Source organism: Notamacropus eugenii, chromosome 5 (genome assembly GCF_028372415.1).
Source record: "Notamacropus eugenii isolate mMacEug1 chromosome 5, mMacEug1.pri_v2, whole genome shotgun sequence".
NCBI classification, from domain to species: Eukaryota; Metazoa; Chordata; class Mammalia; order Diprotodontia; family Macropodidae; genus Notamacropus; species Notamacropus eugenii.
The window spans coordinates 300,824,887-300,840,364 of record NC_092876.1 but is presented as its reverse complement, the minus strand read 5'-3'; the positions used below and the strand labels follow the sequence as shown (position 1 = coordinate 300,840,364).

At 36.7% G+C, this 15,478-nt stretch overlaps 1 protein-coding gene and 1 long non-coding RNA gene across 12 annotated transcripts in view; both read right to left on the bottom strand.

The window, feature by feature from the left end:
• NCKAP5 (NCK associated protein 5) overlaps nucleotides 1-15,478 on the bottom strand; it is a 1,146,457-nt gene that overhangs the window by 614,181 nt on the left and 516,798 nt on the right. The window lies entirely within an intron of this gene.
• LOC140506274 (uncharacterized) overlaps nucleotides 1-15,478 on the bottom strand; it is a 55,386-nt gene that overhangs the window by 28,147 nt on the left and 11,761 nt on the right. The window contains exon 3 of the long non-coding RNA XR_011967841.1: nucleotides 1-15,478. This exon is cut by the window's left edge and continues 28,147 nt beyond it. This is a non-coding gene — a long non-coding RNA (uncharacterized lncRNA).

Here is a 15,478-nt window from a genome sequence, read left to right as displayed (position 1 = left end):
TTCCAAGTTGGTAATACCTACCAGTGCTAATGTTCTACTGGCATAGCCTTTGAAAACCCAAGCCACACATGCTACATTTAGTCACTGGAATGGAATGTTGATGAAGGGTTAGATCCTCAACTTTCTTTTTCTTATGAGGAAGGTGAATGTACTGCTATGAAAAGTTTGATCTGCTCCTCTGACTCTCCATGCAATTAGTATATTGTGATGAAACCAACTATTGTCATATTGATAACAATACCATGGCTAGAGTCCTGGTTCTGACAGTGACCAATACAGTGGTCACACAAAAGTCTTAATTGATCTAAACCTCAGTTTTCTCATCTTCACAATGGACATAATATTTATACCTTCTATCTCAAAGTTATTGTGAAGGAAAAAAACTTAAAAATTAAAGCACTATATACACTTAACATATAATCAATGTATAAATAGGTCCCAATAATTTTATTTGAAATAGCTTTCCCTTCCTTGATTTTTAAACTGAATAACCTGATTCACTTCTTGAAAAAAAAGTATCTGTACTCTAATGATTCTGAATTTATCATGCAGTACAGTCTAAATCTGTTTAATTTTGTTTTGTTTCATTGCTCCTCTTCTCCCTTCCTGGGAAGCCTTTCCTCCTACAGTAATATGAAATACTCAGCAGCATTATTTGTTTAGCTTACTTGTTGTTGTTCATTCTTTTTCAGTTGTCCAATTCTTTGTGACCCCGCTTGGGGTTTTCTTAGCAAAGATATTGGAGTGGTTTGCCTTTTTCTTCTGCTCATTGTACAGATGAGGAAACTGAGGCAAACACAGTTAAGTGACTTGCCCAGCTGATGCTAGATCTGAACTCAGGATGATGAGTCTACCTAACTCCAGGTCTAATAATCTACCTACTGTGCCACCCCGATGCCTTTAGTTTACTTAGTTGCACGTAATCAGAGAACTACAAATGTTCTAACATTTTCATTTCTGGGTATCCAACCCAGATCCCAGTATTCCCTTCATCACTGAGAATGCCAAACAAAGAAAACTGAGTTTTGGAAAGTGAATTAAATATTTTGTTTCATCTGACAAACTGCTTTTTGCAAAACTTTCTTATATTATGTTTATTAATAATCACTGATGGGGTTTTTTTGAGTACTTCAAGGAACTGTTTACCTACTCATTTTCTATATGCTAGAGGAGTCCTCCATTGAAAATTGTAGTTGCTACTTAGCAGTAAAATATGATTTGTATGAAACCTCAAATCATTTTATAAATACTATCTAACTTACCAGCAATAACTGGCTTTGTAATCTCCATAATGGATTCCCAGCTGTTTTAACCTTTGCAATTTATTTGAATCACTAACAAAGTATGATTTATTAACCATAAATTCATGGACACAACACTTTCACCCTGAAATATACTATGTCCATCTTGGACAGATAGCCCAGTGTCTACATAGCACAATGATTCCACTGTCTTTGAGAAGTACATGACTACTTCACATATTTATTGCTTTTGCTAAGTCTCAGAAACTTTCTTGCTACCTCTTCCTGCTATTCATAGTTTATAAGACATTCATCAGTTGCTTTCTCTGTGCCAGACACTGTGTTAAGCAGTAGATTTATAAACCTGGAGAAGTGGGAGGGATGATCTTCTGGACTAAACCCCTCATTCCCTTCCTGGTCCCATCCCTAGCTTCTGGATTCCAAAACTGGCAGAACTTCCTTCAGCACCTAGGGCTTCCACATGCAGAACATTCAACCACCCCATGGCCTTCTCAAACTGGAATAGCTCTGGGAAAGACCCAGTACCTTCTTGTATGGAGGAGTTCCTCCTGTGGCTTCCATTTCCTCCCTTTCTGGGGAAGCACAGGCTGGCCTTCAGTCTTACCTCCCTCTCTGCCTCCCCATCTCACATTGCCCCCAACCTTGCTTCCCACCTTGATTTTCGGCTTTCTGTTGTTTTATCTTCTTAAACTGGAATGTAAGTTCCTTGAGGGCAGAGTCTGTATTTTTGTTTTGCATGGATTTCTGTCCATAACACTCAGCACAATACCTGGCACGCAATAAGCATGTAATAAATATTTGTCCCCTTTTTCTCTTTCTCTTCCTTTTCCATATGAAAGCATCAAGGTAGAGATAGGTAAAGGGATTTGTTCCTTAGAGTATGTAAACAAAAAGTAGGTAAACTTTAAGTATCCTAACTCTTCATTCAGTATCACAGAGGTGCATTTATTTACAAAATATCATAATGTGTAGTAAGAACACCTGGAAGGCTTTGGTTAAAAAAAATAAAATCTACTTTGATTTCACTTGTATTTACTCCCAAATAAACCCCAAAATTTAGACGACATCTATGAAATGTCATTGATATAAGATGTCTGTGCATCCTGGGAAATAATCCTTGTATACTTCCATCTGTTTAAATTCAGCTTGGAATCAGTTTTGGGACACTAATTCATAAAAGGACACCAATAAGCATTCAGAAAGGGGAAAAGAAACTCATTTAAGTGTAGAAAGTAGGATAAGATTCACTGCCCTCCCAGCTCCAAACAATGAAAGAGAAGAAAAACATTCTTTCCTTCTTTCCAGGATCTATTGGGAGCTGTCCAATGTGCCTTTTAAATTATAAAAATCACTGGATAGGATTCATGTGACACTGGCATGAAAGTCAGGAGACCTAGGTTCTCATCACAGCTCCAGCCTTCACTTGCTGAATGACCTGGGAAGTAATGTCCTACCTCTAGCTCTCATAGTCTTTATCTGCAAAAGGAAATTGGAGTTACATTAAACTGTCTCTGAACTACTTTTCCAGGTGAAGAATTGTGTCTCTATATGATCCTTTGTTGTGCACAACAGTTTGAACCACTCTTCATATTAAATGGTGAATGACCACAACACATAAGCAGAATTCTCTGTAGGCTAATGAAAGGAATAATCAACAAATCAACATGTTTAATGCCTCCTTGTGTTACTTTGAACAAGGGTGACTACTACCTAGCAATGTTCCTTTCATCTTTCTCTTAAGTAGTAGATTTATGGTGCTCTTATTTTTAAAATGTACCTAAAATCATTTTTAAGATGTACTACTAGTATCTTTCTAGTATCAGAATTTCTTTCCTAGTATCTATCTTCTATAGCAGAACAGATCAGAGTATCCTAGGGTTAGATTTTTTTTTTAGTAATTTAAGTAAAGTACTTTCTTTTAAAATAGTATTCCTACTTGGGGAGAGCTCAATGGTTACATTTAGTGAGAACTGTCCCAATTGTCTCTTCTGAATGGATTGACAGCAGCAGTCATTGGCAGTATGCAGGATGAGAGGATCACAACAAAGGAACTGTCTAGAGTGAAGCTAGTTTGAAGCTTTTCACAAAATTTCAGCTGCTCACAATAACTGAATCTACTGAAAAGTACATGTCTTGATGGCTAGATCAAAATTATAAAGATACGAATGGGGAAAAAATGCTGCTACAGCATTTTCTTTTGATTCAGTGTAGTAGCTATGGAAACTATCTTTTAAAGGCCAATTGGCCCTCATCCCAGTACCACATAAAAATAAAACTACTGCTTACTCTTAGTGATTCAATGTTAGGTACCTTCATTTGTTCTCAACCAGTCCAACTTATATTAGCCCTTCTCTCCTTCTGCTCAGGTCTTTGCAAGCTAAGGCTATCATGTCAGCTTGATCCTCTAGACTGATATTAGCAAGCCTATTAGGGTGTTTCTATGTAAGAATGTTAGAATTGAGAATGCCCATAGAGAAGCAAATATTTCTGAAATCTTCTCAAGGCATCCTAACCAGTTTCTTGCATTTGTATTTGTTTACTAATCCATTTTTTCCAAAATGAAATTCATTTTGTTAATTTCTGTTCTCTAATCTCAATGGTCCATTTAAATCATTCCTATTGAAGAGGATCTACCAATTCAAGAATGTTGAGGTCTGACAGTGATTCTTCCCTTGTGGAAACTAAGTAGGGAAATGAGAGTGAGGCAAAATGAAGAGAGTGGTTCTGTATTTTATCTAGCCATTTGCATCTGTTTCTTTCAGACTATCACTCCAAAAATAAATTACTAGTGTCATGGCTATAACCCTCAACTTCATACATATAATAAACATTTTATTAAGCCCTGTGATAAGTACTGGGACACAGAGCAAATATAAGAACTACTTCCTGCTCATTTATCCTACTCCAAATAGCAGAGGTATGACATCCTAATTTCATGGTTTCTTTGCCTCATTCAAATCCCATCTCAAAACGTACTTCTTCTGCAACAACCTTATCTGAACATTCAAAACTTTCAGTACATGAAAACTTCATTGACAGATTACCAACAATATGATTAACATCAATAGTTACATCCTCCTAGTATGCATAAAGTTTTCTTAGTGTATATACTTATGCTATTTTTGCCCATACATCCAAAATTAGGCAGCCAATATACAGAGTCCCTTTCTAAAGGTTTATATTACTCAGGACCCAGAAATAAATAATGTAATCCCTGGTCTCAAAGAATTAGATGTCTAATATGAGAGACAGAAGACACACACACACATACACACACACACACACACACACACACACACACAAACAATAACCTAAGAATATCAAAAACACCTATCAGTAAAGTCCAAGGAAACTGCATCTATTAAGAATCTACTCTGGTGATATCAATCAGTTGGGAAATAGCTAAATTAATGCCTTCATAAATGAAATGGAATATTATTACACTAGACAAATATAAAGAATTAAAAACATAAGAAGGTATATGAATTCATGCATAATAAAATAAATGGAATCAAATACACATACATATTCATGTAAACATATGTATATACACATATGACTACAAAAATGTATATTAGAACAACATAATAAGAAAAATGAAACTAAATGCTGTGTAATTATAATGACCAATCTTGGTTTCAGTGCAAGGTTGCAGAAATATTCTTCCTTCCTTCCCTTTGGAGAGATGGGAGAATATAGAATAGAAATATGGAATAAAAATTATGGAATGAAGAGAAAGAAATATGGAATATTGTATATTCTATAATGCATGGTTAATGTAATAGTTTTGGTGAACTGCTTTTTTCTTCTTATTCGGTTCTTTGTTACCAGAGTTGGTTTACTGAGTACGGGAAGAAGAATGGTTTTATTTTGGATTAAAAGAAAAAAAAGGAACAAGAACTGGACCTGTGGTTTTTTTTGCATTAGAAATTCGTAGATGAGGACATTCCATCTACCAGTGCAAGGTGCCACTGTCACTGTTAATATATATGGTTAGAGGCTTGCTCTCGGGCACAGAGAGATCAAGTGACTTGCTCAAGAGTCACACAGCAGTATGTTTTAGAGAGACATTAACCAAAATATTCCCAGATCTGGGGAGGTTCCCTAGCCATTAAGACACACAGTCTCTCCCTGGGAATAAAGGTGCTACATAAGTAAAAGATATCTACTTTTAAAGAGTATAGTATTGGAATCAATACTACATTTGGAAATATGGGAAATAAAAAAAGGTTAAAGAAACTATCATGCCTCTTAAGGATCTTGAAATAACCTTAGAGAGACAAGAAAATATACAACTATACACACACATGCATATATATAACTATATGTAGGTATATGTAAATATATACAAATGTGCACATATGTATACAAGTTTGTTTATATACACATACAGATGTGAGTATAGATGTGTGTGCATATACCTGTGTATGTATATGTGCATGTCTCCAGAAAATAATACCAAAGCTCAAATAAGGAAATAATGTGCTAGGCTATATGCATCTTAAGGGAGGGGAACTATCATTTCTTTATTTGTTCTCTTCCAACCTAGTACCTATCCCAGTGTCTTTCACTCAATAAGTTGTCTTTAAATAGGTTGATACAATCAGATATGTGATTTTAGGCTGCAATGATCAGAGACAGTCTAATTCAGGAGAGGGGATGTGCACTGAGCTTCCCACGCATTCTGAACTGATTGAGCTGGGTGATATGGAATCAATGCAGATCTTTGAGTATGAGAAAGATAGGATGAAAACAATATTTTTGGATTAATCTTTTTTTTTTTTAGTCAATCAAGTTAAATGACTTTCCCAAGGTCACACACAGTAAGTGTCTGAGGTCAAATTTGAACTCAGTTCCTCCTGACTCCAGAGCCAGTGTTCTAGTTATTGTGCCACCTAGCTGCCCCTGTTTTCAGATTAATCTTTCAATATTTCATAAAATGAATTAGAACAGATACTTCTAGTAGTCAAAATAATATACTAAAAGCTGATTGAATAAGCATTGATACAATGCAGAGTAAATGACTGATCAGTGAACTGGAGTTAATAGACTTAGATTAAAGGATACATCTGAAGAAGGGATTATCTTCTGCCCTGTTAGGGCAAAAGGACATCAGACTATTCTGTTTTTTAAGCATTGTGTTGCCAAGTATATCTTTAAGGATTTGTCAGGGTCCACACACACACACACAAGTAAACTCTCATATGTACCATATCAATAGTAAAATAGGTTTTTAAATTGGGGAAGGATTAGGGAGATTACATATATACATAAATATATATACATACGTGTGTACATCTATGTATATGTATATCAAGAATAAGTTATGCTTGTTTTACCCAAATACATGGGGAAAACCTGTGACGAGCAAATTGGTCCCAGCCTTTGCAAATGGAAGTCTGAGAAATCATCTAATGAACTGGAGCAGGGTAAATAGGTTATCGTGGTAATTTTGCTTCATGTTGGGGTTCAACAATTTTGTTTAATTATCTATATTGTTCAAATGAGCTGACTGCTATTATGTTTCCACATCATTTTTCCCATTTTTTTGTCCCCAGCACTTAGCCCCGTGCTTTAGATATAGTAAATGCTTAACAAATATTTCATTCATTCACTCATTCATTTTTCACAATCTGCCTCTGGTTTGGGGACAAACAATGGCTGATTTACATTATTATTCATTACGTTGTTGGCAATCTACTAATGTTCTAGTCTGAAGTCTCACTGAGACCTGGTAGGAACCTTTGTCTCTCAGTTCAGCACAAGGTAATGATTTTTCTTTCAGGTTCAGCATTCATAAATTGTCTACTCATACGTAGAGGGGTTGTGATATATTTCCATGGAAGGTGTGTACACACTAATTACATCATGGAGCTTTAAAAGTGGTGAGGCATATAAGCATAGGGAATGGACTAGCAATTAATTCCATTGGTGTAGAGAATTTCCTGGTGAGGAAACTCCTTCTATCAATGCAACTCAGCACCTTCTTTATAACATCTTCTTAAAGAGTTATAAAGAGCACTGAGAGGTTAAATGACTTGCCCAGGGTCACATAGCCTATATGTGTCAGAAATAAAATCCCGCTCCTTGTGGCCCTATAGCCAGCTACACTTTGCTGCTTCTCACATTAACGAATATATTATTAATACTTTGTTGTTGTTCAGTCATATCTGACTCTTCAGGATACCATTAGGGATTTTCTGGGCAAAGATACTTGGAGGGATTTGCCATGTCTTTCTCCAGCTCATTTTACAGTTGAGGAATTGAGGCAAACAGAGTAAAACAACTTGCCCAGGGTCACATAACTAGTAAGTGTCTGAGGCAGGAAGATGACTGACTCCAGCTCCAGTACTCTACCCACTGCACCACCTAGTTACCTCAGTGTTACATTTGTTAATTTGTAATACTTCCTCTAAAGATTTGCCATTTCTTTCTCCAGCTCATTTTACAGTTGAGGAATTGAGGCAAACAGAGTAAAACAACTTGCCCAGGGTCACATAACTAGTAAGTGTCTGTCACCACCTAGTTACCTCAGTGTTACATTTGTTAATTTGTAATACTTCCTCTAAAGATATTGATGCAATAGAAATCAAGCATTCACAAATATATAAAGACTTTTTATGATAAAAAAATCATTCCTATAAAGCATTTCTGTCTAGACCCAATGTAATCCTCTGAAATCCCTTTAATTTGTTGAAGCTTTTCAATATTAAGTTGCAGACCCATAAAAAAAGTTATGTTGATCCTTCCCCACTCACCAAAGCAAAGGATAAAATATAAACCTGAAGTCTACGGAGGCACATACACCTGGGAATGCTGAACAGTTGTACCAAACATTTATATAATAATGCTTCAGCATTAGAAGTATGATGCTTCATCTGTGGCAGAACATTCTGAAACTAGTGATGAAACCCAGTAACCTGGAAGTAATTTGACATAGAATGTCTGAATCCTACCTGCAATTACTCCTTTGTGCAGGTTTCTCTTCTGCCAAAATGTGCTATCTCACCAGACATTACTGCAATGTTTCATGTCGTACTTGCTTGGCGATGCTGTGTGCTACCTAAATCTAAAGGAGTTTCACATAGATTGTTATATAACTGTATTAGCAAAGGAGACTGCTAATGTTCAGTTTCCATGAAGTTTCTTTGGCAGCAAAGTCTCATGTCATTCACTCCCTAATTGATTAATCATATTACTGCTGAGGTGTTCAAAAGAGTGGAGGGATTCCATCCAGATGACAGCACCATATGGTCCTTCTGGCAAAACTAACGTTCCGTGCGAGCTATTGTTCTTTTGTTAAGGAAAATTATTTCAAATCATTCAAATGAAGAACAGTATGACATAGTGAAGGGAGGGACAACCTTTATATAAGGTAGATCTGGGTTTGTGTCACGACTGACACATACTGGCTGTGTGGCCACTGGCAAATCATTTAACTTCTCAACACCCCAAGGAAGCTAAGAATATAAATTACAGAGGGTCTGCTGATAGGAATTGGTGGAGGAAGTTTCCACACTAATGAAATAACAGGTCTAGACCTATGCTAATCCTCCAAGATCAGACATAAAAATAAAATTCTGAATGCACTACCTATGAAAAATAATACATGGCTAAGCTGTCATTTTTTTTTCTTCTTAGAAGAAAAATCAAGAAGAAATGGGCTTGGCTACAACATACAATATCTTCATTAGTTGAATGACAGAGTACAAAGAATACTGGAGAGTGGAAAGATTTGGATTGTAATTATGAATTCTGGCTTTGCCACTAGCTAGCTGGCACATGGGAACAAATCACAATTTACCTCTTTGAACACCAATTTCTTCAAATGTGCAAAAGAGACCCATACCTGCATAGCCACAGACTCTCCTAACTACATTTGTCCATGAAGTTTTTAAGGCAGAGCTATGCCTTCTCAGCATAGGACCTAAATATTACATCCTAAAAGTTGTATGTAAAGGAAGAAAAACAGGGAAGTATCTAAGCATTGGAAGCTTTTTAAGAGAGAGCTGGAATGGAGAAAAACTGAAGATTATTACATCTGTGTCTAATTCTGGCAAAGACTTTTGCATGATCAAATGAGATCACTGAATCTGACTGAGAACTGTCCTGTGATGTGAATAAGAAAACTTCAGAGGTCAGGGACTGGACTCATAATTGGGAAATCAGGAGAGTTTATGGGGGAGAAAAGGGGAATCTATGGGATACTTTGCCCCTGTAGGTATGGATTATTTTGCCCATTATTTTACCATGATCTCTGCATTTTGCTTTCAACTATTCCTGGTCTAGTGGTCCCTACCTGAGTAGGGATTCGTGAGCTGGGATATTTAGTCCACAGTCCGACCCCCCTCAAGAATGCTATGAACCTGGGGGTGACTGGGGAACTCTGGGATGTGTGGAAATTAAGGAGTCAAGTCATATAAACCTTATAATCCATCTTAACTCTTAAATTCTAAAACTTTAAATGTAAAACTTTTTTAAGTATAAGTTTATTTTCTATATAGGAACAGCTTTCTCAGCTTAGATACACAGCTAGATTCTCAATATTTGGAAGACCATAGATTGAGAACAAGAAGGAACTTTTAGAAGTCAGTCAGTTCAATCCCATCATTTTATAGATAAAGAAAATGGGACCCAAAGAGGTTAAATGACTTGTACAGACTCACATTGCTGCATGTAAAGTCAAATTTCACATTGCCCAGAAACAACTGTCACAAAGTAAAATAAGTAAATAAGGCCAATCTCCATTTCTAAGCACCATGGAGGTAAGAAACTAAGTTGATATAATATTTTCTGTCCTGCCAGTAATAATTAAAAATGGCATTCTACATACCTCTAAATGGACTTATATAATCATATTTCACTTTCTCCAAATTGATTAAAATATTAAAATGCCTCACCTGACCTCTCAGTACAATGCAATGAAATAACTAGAGTGAAATTTAAATAGCCCAACAGAACCTAAATTCATCATTTTACCAATTTATGAGCTTTACAAATGGAAAGTACCTCAGAAGACATCTAGCTCAACTCCTTCATTCTTCAAATGAGGAAACTGGGGCCAAAGAGTTTAATCGTCCTGCCCAATGTTTTATAGATGGCAACAGGAGCATATAAACCCCGTTATGTTTTGTTAATTTAACAACATTTCTGATGAATAAGGAAGCAATTGAAATGTATTTCTTGAAATGCTTAAAGAACAGTTGTGCCTTTTATTTTTAATCCAAATTGAGCAGAAAAAAATATTTGAAATATCAATATTATGTGGATTTTTAATGAAAATTTCAGATATTTTACCAGATAACAGGACCTATATTTTTAATCATCATAATAAAATTGGGACTATTAATGCTTAATGGTGATGAGAAATGTTCTGTAGTGCTGAGTTTTGTGACTTAAGGGACAAATTGTCAGCTTTTCCTCTATCAAGTGAATGACTGTTGTCTACAATTAGACATAATTACAAAATTCAACAACAAACAATATGCACAAATGGCTAGTTAGGAGTACATGTCAATCTGCAAGTGCAATCAGCCATTTCTTCCTTGTTTACAGGGTATAAGTGGCCAATTAGGGGTAAAATTAACCATTTATGTGTGCAGAAACAAAATAAGGATATCCACTAATTTGGTGGAGTCTGGTCAATAAGGAGTTGTTTTTGTGGGCTGAACATATTAACAGACAACTGTATCTCACACATAATTGTCTTTTTATTAGCTTCATTTAGAAAAGATGGTGGGGATAATCATTCATAAAATACACCAAGTTTTGTGGATTCCTCACTATAGCCCTGCATATGTTTGGAACCATTTATCCCGTAGAGGAAAAGATTTAGCTGTTCTTCATCATATTCTGAAAGAATTTTCCTTTGATCCACATGCTACACTAGTTACATCACCCTGGGTAGTACCTTCAAATAGTACATGTAGCAGAAGCTATTAAAACAATTTAAACCTGGAATGGCCCTTAGAGATCATCTAGTCCAGTGAGTGGATAGAGCACTAAGCCCGGAAAGACTCATCTTCCTAATTTCAAATCTGGCCTCTGACACTAGCTGCGTGACCCTGACAAGTCGCTTAACCTTGTCTGCCTCAGTTGCTCAGCTGTTAAATGAACTGGAGAAGGAAATGGCAAACCACTCCAGTACCTCTGCCAAGAAAACCCCACATGGGGTCGCTAAGAATCAGAGGCAACTGAAATGACTGAACAACAAGAAGAGAAGAAAACACGTCCCCAAAACACTAAGTAACTTACTCAAAATGGCAAGAAGTTATCAAGATTTCAACCTAACTCTTTTATAGCTCCGATTTTTGGCACTTTTTACTGCACCATGCTTCAAGTATACTAATGCTGACCTCTTGTTAACATCAGCAATAGAAGATAAAGCCACTTTTCTCCCCCTGTTAGACTAAACAATACAGTTAATTCCACTCCTCTACTGAGTCTTTCTTAGAAAGCAGGTAGTTAGCACATTTTACATTCTGTGAGACATTCAGAGTAAAGTGCTAACTTCACTGTGTGAGAAAAAGGTGTGAGAAAACCAGGAGCAAATATTATAAAACAACCTGATGCAGCGAAAAACAAAAACAAAAGCAACTACAGTTAGTCTGGACTCGGGTCTGAAAACTGCCTTTAAGTGGTTCCGTCACTTTTACTGAGTCATTTTCGTTGTGAAATGAAGGGATTAGAATGAAGGCACTCGTGTCTCCAGGCCCACTTCCCTCCAGAAACTTCATTAATGCCCTATCAAAGAGGTGTTTTTGAGGTGTTCTGTGGGCTAACCTACCCAGCCTACTTCCGATAGAACATATTTTTCACTGCACATTATGCTTGAATCAGCAAACCTTTAGTAAGTGTAGAAAAGGAAGAATAAGTATTTATTAAATTCCTACTGTGTGCTAGGCATTATGCTAAGTGCTTTACAAACATTATCTAATTTGACTCTTGCAACAATAGTAGGAAGTAGGTGCTATTATAGAGGAATCTGAGGCAGAGAGAGGCTAAGTCAATTGTCCAAGATCACAGAGAGAGCTAGGAGGCTGGTTTTGAACTCCCGTCTTCCTGACTCCAGGCTCAGTCTTCTATTTACTGTACTATTTAGCTGCTTCAATTTATACAATGTATATTATATGCAAGGCACAAGGGGAAGAAATATATCTGTATCTACCTATCCATCCATCCATTATCAATCTATCTATCTATCTCTCTATCTTTAAAGTCTCTACCCTCAGGGTAACCAAAAATCTATTATACAAGGTTACATCTAAGCCAGCTGGAGCAAATTAATAAAGTTCTTTTGTTCAGAGACTTTGCAAGAAACTGGGGGGAAGAAAGTTCCATCAGTGTCACTGACTTTCATCCGTACAGCAAGGGTCTCCAATATTAAGATTAGAATTATTCCTTCTTGTTTTCCTATCTGTAGGGAATGGAGAAGAGATCTCTGAAGTCTATATTTAATGGCTTTTTAATGTATTTGGGGGGCTTTATTAGATCATACTTCATACTTCTCATCACTTGATAGTCCCAGGTCTTGTACTAGAATTTTATAAAAGGAAATAATTTTGGGGTTCTTTTCGTCCTTAAAGAAACAAAAAAAAATGATGTAAGTAAGAGTTAAGTGTAAATCCTAGGCATGTGCAGGCTACATATCTCATCATCAGATTGCTCAATATTTAGCATTTTAAATTATTTAAATAACTAGGCTTTGGAAAATATTTTGTTCAGTTATGGAAACTGTATTATAGGAAAAGGAATCAATAACCTTAAGTGTAGCCAGAAGAAAGCAATCAGAATGGCAAAAGGGCTAGAATTCATCCCACATGATAATTAATTGAAGAAGCTGGGGGTGATTAACTGGGAAAAGAGAAGACTTGGGAGTACATGATCCCTTCAAGTATCTCAAAGCCTATCAAAAGGAAGAGGGATTAAATGTGCTGTTTGGCCATGCAAGGAAGAATGCAGATCAAGTAGTGAAAATTAAAAGAAAAACATAAAGTTTCATTCAAGGAAAAACTTTCTACCAAAGCTACCGTGTATTGTCATAGATGATTTTAGAAGGCTGTAAAGTTACCATAAATAAAACCTTTTAAGCAGAGACCAGTTGACTGAGTATTGGTTATGTTATAGTGAAGAATTACTATTTGAGTATATGTCAAACTAGATGACCACTGTGGTCTCTTCAACAAAAATAGCTGTACAAAAATGAACCAAAAATGGTTCAGGCTCAGTTGAGATATTCCAGGAAAAAGCTAAATGACCATTTATAAGGCATATGATAGAAGGAACTCTGTGTCAGGTACTGATTGGACTAGATAACTAGATACTGATTCCATGAATGGCTACGACTTATTGTTTGTGTAGCAGAAATACACATTTCTATCATGATCTGTCTATACTATTCTTCTAAACGTAGTGATTTCATCTACATTTTCTAAAATCCTAAAACTAAGTTCTTACTAGGTAGAACCTCCTGACCTTCCCTTAAAATTTGGGCGAACGTTTTCTACATTAGCTGTTATTTTATCTACATTAGCTGTCCAAATTGCTGTTTGTGTACTATCTGACCATCACGAAGAACCCAGATCATTGTTGGTGCTGAATTACTTCAATACAGGTGAATGGTTCAAAACAATCTGATGTAGTGTATTTTTTCAAGTAGTTGTTGTCATTAACAGCACACAAAACACATTTCAGAGTTACTTTGTTTTAAACTTCTGATACTATTTCACTGTAAGTGAGGGAAAAATCAAGTGAGCTGATTCTCAGTTTTGGACTTGCAAGAGCTAGATTCAGAAACTTCTGAAACAAATTCATGCTAATAGCAAATGAAAGGGTCTCAGTAGGGAAGCTTCAACCAAGTATTAGGTAGATGGATCTCCTGGTGTTTTTCTCATCATGGGCTAATTCACCTCAATGTCTGTTCTGCCTGAATCTCTCCAGACTTCTTGCTTATGACCCTAGAAAGATGAGACAAGGGTTCCTTCTTTGGTAAGAAACAGGCACACAAAGGATGTGTGCTTCCATAGTCTTTCTGACTGAGAATCTCTGTGTTAAGAGAATTTCTATAGAGGGAAATAAATCCAGGATTTGAAGGCCTACCCTGACTATGGCAACCTAACTATCCAAGAGCCCTTCCAACTCTCTCACAATAAATTGTACTTCACCTCACCTCTCAAAGATGCTACAACTTATGACACAAGCACGCTTAAGAGAGAAGAGGAAAGACTGAGAAGTTTTCATGAAACACATAGCTATTACTGACTTCTTGTCGGTCACCATCACAATGCCGTTCACTGTGCTCTTTGCCCTATCCCTTGGGTATACGTTCATTATGACAGCTGCACAAGACTCAGGATCCTAGAGCTTGACATGGGAAGAACCTTAGAGGTCATTCCATTCAATATGATCATTTTAAAAATGAGCGAAGTAACAGCCATAGACATAAAATAATATGCCCAAATCTTCACACATCAGGGGTACATTTTGACCCCACATTTCATTATTCTTGAGCAAGTTCTTCTGCCCCTGTGCCATGCTGTTTCCTCCAGCGACATATGCAGCACATGTATATGTTCCATTCGGAACATACAAAAAAGCAAAAACACCTAGGAATATCTGGCATCCAATGTTGCATTGCTCTGCCATGAATAGCTCTCACTTGGCTCTTTTGGTTCTATAACTAAAATCTAGTGGACCATCTTACAGCAAGACACTGATCCCTGTAGTTCTGGATCTCTCTGCTTCTTTATGCGTTTGTATACAGCCTCTAAATGCAAGTACTGCTTCCTAATTAGGACTATTGGCAGAAGCCTGCCTTCCTGTCCTCATATATCCAGGGCCTTTTCTCTCTGATTGTGATAGCATCTTCCGAATGGCAAAATGGGGTCATCTAGTTTTAGATAACATCAGTAGCTTATGGTTGCTAAAGCTCTTCTTTTATTAACCCTTGGTTAATAATCCCCTCTCCAAAGGCACAGATTGTCAGATGACGTTCCCTGTGCAATGACTCTGGGTTTGCTCTCTGTCCAGCTTTTGTCGTATCCATTCAATAGCTATTCCTGAAAGCTAAGTTCTCTTGGGCCCAATCCGGGGAGGGTGGATCTTGCAGAAGGCAGGACGACTAAGCGATACAACTCCTTCATGTAGCTGTCTGCTTCTTGTGATGATCTTTTGCTCTGATGTATTCTCATTTGTTCCTCTTTATATTCTCTAGTGAG